The sequence below is a fragment of the Crocodylus porosus genome, unplaced genomic scaffold, assembly GCF_001723895.1.
Source record: "Crocodylus porosus isolate Cpor-Errol unplaced genomic scaffold, CroPor_comp1, whole genome shotgun sequence".
In the NCBI taxonomy this organism is placed as follows: domain Eukaryota; kingdom Metazoa; phylum Chordata; order Crocodylia; family Crocodylidae; genus Crocodylus; species Crocodylus porosus.
In genome coordinates this window covers 27,798,355-27,806,817 of record NW_017728951.1, presented here as the reverse complement: position 1 = coordinate 27,806,817, position 8,463 = coordinate 27,798,355, and the positions used below count along the sequence as shown (strand labels likewise).

Sequence of the window (8,463 nt, the reverse complement as noted above, 5' to 3'; positions counted from 1 at the left end):
GCCTCTGACCCCGCGTTTCTCTCGTGCCAGGTGGGCCGCGGGAGCAGACGGGCCGGAGCAGCCCGCCGGGCCGGCCCCGCACCAAGTTCTCGGCCTCGCAGCTGCAGGAGCTGGAGAGGAGCTTCCGGGAGCAGCGCTACATCGGCGCGAGCGAGAAGCGGCGGCTGTCCAAGGTGCTGAACCTCTCGCAGACGCAGGTGAGCGGGGCTGGGCGGCGGGGCGGCCCTCCCTGGCAGCGCGGCCCCGCGGGAGCCCGGCAGAGCCCCGCGGGAGGCGGGAGTGGCGCGGGGGCTGCTGGTGGGGGCACGGCAGCCCGCTGCCACAGGCAGAGGCTCCGACTGGGGACTGGAGGGCGAAGGCAGCCTGGTCTAAAAATAAGAAAAAGCAAATCAGATGGCGGAGCAGAAGCCTTAAGGAGGAGGGAAACGCCTGGGCCTAGCTGCGCTGCGGACAGCTTCTCAGCCCTCACCCATGGGTTTTTTGAAATTTCTTGACTCGGGCAAATCGGATCCGAGTTCCGCCGGCTGAGCAGAGCTCAGGCACTCAGGTCTGTGTGGTGCCACCATGGGCAAACATCCTGCCGCCCACTCATCAGTCTGGGGCTACAGACACCCACGAATCCATGGCAGGCATCCGATGTGCAAGTCCCAAGCCCAGAGGCACTGGAGTTCAGATGCCCCCGAGTCTTTCTGCACTGCTTGAGATCCTAAGCAGCTCGGGAAACCCTATGTAGAGTTGCCACTCTTTCAAAAACTTCAGGTGCAAACCTTATGGAATAGGGGAGGGGTGAACCTGGACAATTTGAGTTACAGTGGTCTTGAGAGTTAATTTGAACTATTCCCAAAGAAACAAAATAAAAAATAACTAGGAAAGTGGAGTGCCCAATAGCTGTTTCCTATATGGATGTGCAGAGTCACCAGCCTATGCTTCATCAGAGAAAACACACTGAAAGAATGAGGTGAAGCTTATTTCTGGCTTAAGTTAATACCAACTTACTAAAAGCAATAGTCTTGTATTGACCCTGGCTCAATAAGAATTGTACATTGTTTGCATTTGTTATCAGCAGCTCTCAAAACACATCTTCCTTATCTACTTTAGGCCCAATAAAGCCACAAGAAATACTCATGGTTTTCATTTGAAATATAATGTGTGGAGTCATCTCAGTGAAATCAAGCTTCTCTTGCAGATTCACATAACTTCCGTCTCTCATTTTTCAGAATTACCTGCAGTCAGTTAAATATGTAGAAATATAAATTTTAAGATTATACTAAAGACAGAGGACTCCCATCCTGACAAAGAGATGTTGATGATGGTGGTGACTAGTGTTGAAGTATCTAAAACATAGCTGAGGGCAGAATATGAAGTGAAGTGGTAAAAGATCAGATGTGGGACCATAGCCACAAGTATAAAGCTGTATTTGCTTAATTTTACACCACAAATGTACAAATGCAGAAGTTTTCCAAACTGTAACATGGCCAGACGCTTTAAGAAATCAGAAAAACTAATGGCTTTAGGATGATAATGGTACAAAATTGCAGTTGCTGAGGTAGCACTGATGTCTACACTTAACACTACCAAACCTTGCTTCTAACCGTCGAATCTTAAATCTAACTTTTTAGATGTAAAAAGATATGCAACAATATTCTTATAGGCATCTCCCTATAAAGTAAAAGGATTTTTTTTTTGCACCTTAAGTCCAGCTTAATCAAATCTAAGTGAGAAAATGGGCCACATTTAATTCAAAATGCTAACATAGTCATTACTGTAAAATGCATTTCTAAACATTTTTAAACCTATGTACCTCTCCATATGGCAGAAAAAGCACATCTTGGTTCCTTGGTTTCAGATAAAGACTTGGTTCCAGAATCGTCGCATGAAGTTCAAACGTCAAACCCAAGATGCCAGGGTTGAAGCTCTCTTTTCAGGCTTGTTTGTACCCTATCACTGTTACCCAGAGATCCAGACATCCAACTATCCCCATGGGATGGAGTTCAATATTGCTTCTTCTCCATCTGCTGCAGTTCCCTGTGTTTCTCTTCACACACCTATGCCAAGTCCAGCCCTGCTATTGCCTCCTGCTCCAACACAGTCTATCCAGGCAGTTGTGCCAAGCCCAGCTCTCCTGCTGCCTCCTGCTCCAGGATTTTCTTCTTACCCATCTGCAATTTCACCAGTGTCTCTAACCAAGGATCCTAACAGATTGAGATTCCAGCCATACCTGCCTTCCTCCTAAACATGCCTAGAAATGAACTACCCCAAATCATGAGAAGTACTTATTTATTTTGTTATCATATAACAAAAATGAGTGATGTGATATTTTTTTCCCAAAAAATATGATTATTCTTTTGTCTATTCAGTCTTATAGTGTCCTTTAATGGTGTTAGAAAAACACAGACAAATCAAGCTAAAGGACTGGCCTGGCTCAAAATGCTGGTAGTTAAAGTGGAGACTTTTATTGAGGGTGGGAGGATATTTGGGAACCTACCCATTTTTTCTTCTTGGCTCATTTATGTCACAAGCTATCAAGCTATCATAAAATATTTCAGACTAATCTCAAAGTATCAAACAACATTTGGAATATGGTATAGAATTGCCTCTGACTACTACATTATTACTACTCTTTCTCCATACAAACTGCAATAATCCACCATTTGTATTGCACACAAGTGGGTTGGGTTTTTTTAATTTGCTAATGTGCCAAAATATCAGAACAAATAGATGTAGTTTAATACTAATGGCAACAAAGTCAGAGTTTGAGTCATGTAATTAGTTCATGACAGAAAACTGGGGATAGAGTGGTAAGACTTGTTTGACAATCACTTACTCAGTGAGAAGAATAAGGTATTAGTTCCCAGGACTGATTTTTTTTTTTCAGTAGAAGTAACAAATAGTCCTGTACCTTGTCTGTGACAATAGGATTTTGTGTATGTGCACATACATGTGTGTTAAAGCAATTGTTTTAGAGCGATTTCTAAGGGAAGTTTTTAACATTGCTTTTCTTTTTAATGATAATGGTTGCATTGAGGTGAAAATGGTGACAAAATGCAGGATATCTTAAGCTAGAAAAGTGACTTTTCTTGCAATATATTGTGCAATGTCTTCAGAAGATAGAAATAGTATCCATATTTCTTGGTGTTCTGAGCCTTAAGTATACAAATAATCTCAGGAAATGAATATAATTTTAGCAAACAAGGAAAGTTTTGTATGACATAAGTACCTGACACTTGGATTAATTCAGTTAGTTAGTATTTTCATACATAAACTTGAAACTGATGGTATGATGTATCAGGAAAATGGAATATTTTAAAACTATGAATTAATTTTGGCAATATAATGCACTGTTGCATCTTTATATCTATATAAACCTGTGCAAGAGTGAAGCTCAAAAAAAGGGGTTCAATTCTTTAACATATGGGCTGAGCAGAGGTGGATTAATAATGCTGTGATAGTTCTTTGCAATGCCACCTTGGAACATGGCAGTTGATCAATTCTAAAGTTTCAGGGAAAGGCCTAAGTATTAGTAGTTACATACACACATTCTGTATATAGTGCTAGCTAGGAAGCCCTGGCCTGCAGGAAGTCAGCCTCCTCCATTCTGTGCCTCTACACTCCACAATTGTCTGCTGCTGCCTATATCTACCAGACAGGTGCTTAACATATCACAGTGGGAGATGGGCCAGAGCAACACCACCTTGGAACATGGCAGAACATGGAAGACTAACAGAAATGAGAGTTTGATGGTGATGAGTTGGGGAGAGAACTCCTGCAGGGGATGTAGAAGTGGGGAAAGCTAGGGATGGAAGAAAGCAAGGACAGATACAAACTATACTGGCAATAGGGGAAGAATTAAAGAAGTATCATAAGATGGGTTATGATGAAGGGGGTGCAAGAGGAATGCAAAGGACACAGATTTTAAATATGATGGCAGGATGTTTGTGGGAGAACTAGAGACAAGAAAGGAGCTCCTGTACTCATCCCAGCTGTGACCCTCCTCCCTTCCAACATACTTGAGGCCAGGAACTGGATGCCTGAAACTCAGATTTTCTTACCACTTTACAACTTCCCCAAGAGAAAACACCTTCCTCACAAAAATGTCTTGTTTCCACTGCCCCACCTCTCCCCTCCCCCCAGGTAGCCACAGCCTGCAGCACCCTGGCTCAGGGGCTAGGAGGCAGGGGAGCAGGGGTGGGGTACTCTGGAGTCTGCTGGTTGCGTCTTCTCCCTCCTGTACCCCAGAGAACAAATCTTGAGCTAACCTTCCTTGCTTTGCCTCTGTCTCAAATAGATAAACCTGTGATAGAGCTTTGGGGGGAGGTACAAGACAAATTCCTCTGCATACCTCATTCTGCTAGAGCCCTCTCCCACCTTCCACACACAGGCTGCTAGAAAGAAGTGGGAGAGGGGAGTGCTGCTGCAAAGGCTCAGTTCCCATATGAGAAGCCTGGCTTTCATCTATCTGCAGCCTCTGATACACAGCTACCCTGCCTGGAGTGCCTAAGGGCTGGCAGGACATGCTTCTCAGTCAGATTAAGATAAACTCAAAGGCCCTATTCAGATGCAGACTAGCCTGTTTGAAGCCCTGTGAATTGGTGGTGTTAGAACCTAGCTTGATCTTGGTAGTTATTTCAATTGTATTCAGCTGACTTGAATGAAAACAACTAGAGTTGCATTCCCACTCCCTTTAGCCCTTTCTGGACAAGGTCAGGGCTTGTTTTTAATGGAGTTAATCATACCTGGAAAGCCCTATTAAGAGTTTGAGTTGAGCTTGCTGTAAGGAGCCGGGAGGGTGGGTGGAGGACAATCAAAGTTACATATAAAAAAAAAAAAAAAACAAAAAAAACAATCAAAGTTACATACTGAAGAGCTAACAGGGCTCCAGCTGTGCTACCCTGACTCTTGATGGAGTTTCAGTTGTGTTAAACTAGTTTGAATCAAAGAACACAACTTTCTTCACAAGCCCCAGCAATGAAGACCATAAGCTGTCTCAGCACAGAGGCACTGAGCTGTCACCACCAACCTCCACCCACCCATGCAGCCACTGAGAGGGAGAGGGACAAAACAGTATAGCTATTAGCTAAGGAACCTAAAATTATGAAGCAATCATAGCAAAAGTCTTTAAAGGGGGAATTAAACTGTTTCCATTGTACAAATTATGGGAATGACATGAACAAATCAATTACCCTCTGTTGAATTGTTGCCAAATATAAAAATTAAAACTCCATTTAAGAATGAGGAATTTAATCTCACTCTAAGGCTTAAATCTGTTTCTATAATAGAGGAGCCTAAATCCTTATGTAGTTCTAAAACCAGTTTTCAAGAGTTCCAAGTACTTAGCCACTCCCAGTGAAATCAGCTAGAAGCAAGTTACAGCATCTTACCCCTCACCCCACTAAAGAGGCAATACAATTATCTACCTACCACAGCAGGCTCACAATACTTTTCATACACACATACACAGGGCATGTCTACACATTCATTAATGCACAGTAGTTGCTTCACATTTAGTACTTGCATAACAAAGTAGTACCAAAATGCAGAGCAATTAGGTTACTATGCAGTAGTGCTGGCCCAGGTTTTAGTAACACTGCTCGGTAGCCTAATACTACTGCACAGTAGCGTATTAGCCTGGTTTCTGCTGAGAACAGTACTGTGTGGTGTTGTTAGGTTACTGCGTATTAAGTGTCTCATGTAGACAAGCCCACACACCTACAGAGTTAGTTAGCCCTTTTAGACTGAAGTTTTAATAGAAGTCAGGGCAGAGTGAGACCCTGCTCTGCTTTCTGCACACAAAAATTCATACCATCTCAACTAAAATGATTCATTTAAACAGGTCCTGTTAAGTTCAGAACTAGTTTGCATCAAATTATTTTAAAACACAATAAATTACCAATGTAGATAAGTGAGAAAAAAAAATGCATTGTGAACTGATTTTAAAATGTCCTTAGAGGGTACTGTAAAGAAGTGCATAATTGAAATGCAAAATATTAGACTAAAGTATGTGTATGAAAAAATAACTAATTGACCAGCAGTCTGACCCCTCTTATACTTTAGGTCATGCATTTACACGCAATCATGAAGAAGCCAAACTAAAAAAAAAAGCTATGTATTTTAATTCTCTTAGACTTTTAGTTTTCTTTTAAAATTTTTAAATTCGCTTTCATGAAGGAAATGAAACGTAAACACAGTGTGTAACTTCCATCCCCAGATTAGCAAGATGTGAGGAAACAACTTGAACTGTTCTCCCACTGTTCCACATAAGACTACCTAGGACTTATGGTGATAAAAAAACCAAATGAAAGGCCAAAATATAGCTTCTGAACTTCCAGTCTTACCAAAAACTGCTAACTTCAGATTTCCTTTCATCAGCTGCAAGAATCAGGATATAAAAGATCTTGCACATTAATACCTAGCTAGGTCTCACCAAGGGTAATACTAGTTCCATTTTTTAATTGTTCCCTGCAAGCACTGCCTACTTGGCAATGTAGAATTGATAGCTATTAAAGTATGTCCTTTAAAAGTTCCCATTCATTAAAAGAACCGTACAGTCCAACAGAATCTTACAACACAAAAACCTTCAAAAAGAGTGAATATACATCCAGGAATGAGAACTAGAATACTGAACTGCAAGACATTTAAGACGTTTTAATATCAGTTAAATACAATTACAATTAGCCTATATAGTTATGAACCTTTAACTTGAACTCAAGCCAAACATTTTACGTACAATGAAAGCCTACAGTGTACCATATACTTGTTTCATGTCTGACATACAGGTGTGGTTATAGTGTCTTTAGAGAGTTAAATTGCTTGTCTTCCATTTTGTTTTGAAAAACTGGAAGGAGGGAAAGTTGTGGTAGAAAGTGTTGATGGTAATAAGGCAGATCATGTGCCACAAGCCCATATGATGCATTTTGTGGTAAGTCATATACTTGAAAGGAAGAGTTGAACTGCAAAGCAGGACTCGGGGTTAAAGGCAGGAGTCTTTGCTGCTGTGGGCCAAGAGGATAGTGGGAATAATCCTGTAGCAGAGTTGGTGGCGTCCCTTGGTTATAGCTGTAGAAAGGAGCTGGAGGCAGGAGGCTATGGTGGTGGTCTTGTATCTGCCTCTTAAGCTTCATCCTACGATTCTGGAACCAGGTTTTGACCTAAAGAAAACAAAATTTGCAGAAGAGTCAGAGATCTTACCCAGAAGTTATTTATAAAACCATTGTTAATTCAGAAGATCCCAAACTGAACCCCAAAACTGCAGTACATTTACTAGAGCTTGAAGTTAGTTGGCTGGCAGCACCCATTTGAACAACTGAAGGGGCTTTCATGTCCTGTAATCTCTGGCTAACACCACAGATCCAGCCTGGAAGCTCCTCAGTGAGTGGCATGTTCTCACAGCAAGTTCTCCCCATTCTACACAGTGCATATCCCTAAGGAAGAAATTTAACATCCTTCTATTTAAGGATGCCACCACTTTGTGAGCCACCTGGGGTGCTAAATTCAGAGCCAATCCCCTTCAGTCTGAACCATGAAGCCCCAACGTGCTAAGGTGGCTACTGCAAGGAGGTAAGTCTTGTAAAGGACTGACAACAGTGCTTGAATCTGCTCCCAGGGTAGTTTGACTCTCTTCTGGGAGCTTTCATCACATGACATAATGACATTAATTATAGTGCACAGAATTTATGCCAGGAAGGCAAATGCACTTTACTTTTACATTTGAAAAACCCACTGGAGTACTGTATAAATCAGATTCAACCACTTAAAGGATAGGGCCTTCATTAAAATAAATATGATCTCCCGGGTGACTCCCAGCAGTCTCCTGGAGATTTAGATCTAATTCCTGGAGACTCCAGGGAAATCCTGGACAGCTGGCAACCCTATCCTAGGGGGAAGCCAGAGGACTTTATCAGGATGCAAACCCGAGGTTCGTGGACTGGGGGCAAGCCTTGTTCCCTCCAGAGGGCCCATTCCCAGCCTAAGTGCAGGCAGGACTGGGACCACAGCAGCTCTCAGGAGCGTGCTCCCCCCCAAGTCAGACAGGGCCCACATTTTGAGTTTACCAAGGGGCCACATACAAAAGGCAGCCGGGTAAGGAGGTAGAGCGCCACGGCTGCGGGCAAGCCCAGAGGTGCGAGCCGGGCCCGGCTCCGGCTCCGGCTCCAGCTGCCCAGAGCCAGGGCGCAGCCGAGCTCACCTGGACCTCGGAGAGCTGCAGGGCGGCCGCCAGCTTCCTCCTCTCGGCGGCGCCCAGGTACTTCTGCCGCTTGAAGGTCTTCTCCAGCTGGCAGATCTGCGTGGAGGTGAAGGCGGTGCGCAGGCGGCGGGGCTGCGGCGGGGAGGCCGTGCCCGATGCGGCGCTCTCGCTCTCGTAGCCCGAGGACTCGTCGGCGCTCAGCCAGCCGCCCTCGGGCGCTGCGCGGGCGGAAGGGAAGGCAAGGGCCGGGTTAGCGCAGCGCTGCACCCGCGCCCGGGCGC

General features: G+C 43.9%; 2 long non-coding RNA genes across 2 annotated transcripts; one reads left to right on the top strand and one right to left on the bottom strand.

Annotated features, from left to right (window-relative positions):
* Positions 1–57: 57 nt before the first annotated feature.
* LOC109324362 lies at positions 58–2,323 on the top strand. Its single transcript, XR_002104912.1, has 2 exons — positions 58–197; positions 1,847–2,323. It is a non-coding gene; the product is annotated as an uncharacterized LOC109324362 (long non-coding RNA).
* Positions 2,324–5,718: 3,395 nt separating this feature from the next.
* Positions 5,719–8,438, bottom strand: LOC109323872. The gene is made up of 2 exons (XR_002104759.1): positions 8,183–8,438; positions 5,719–7,145 (listed from the first exon to the last, which is right to left on the bottom strand). It is a non-coding gene; the product is annotated as an uncharacterized LOC109323872 (long non-coding RNA).
* Positions 8,439–8,463: the final 25 nt, after the last annotated feature.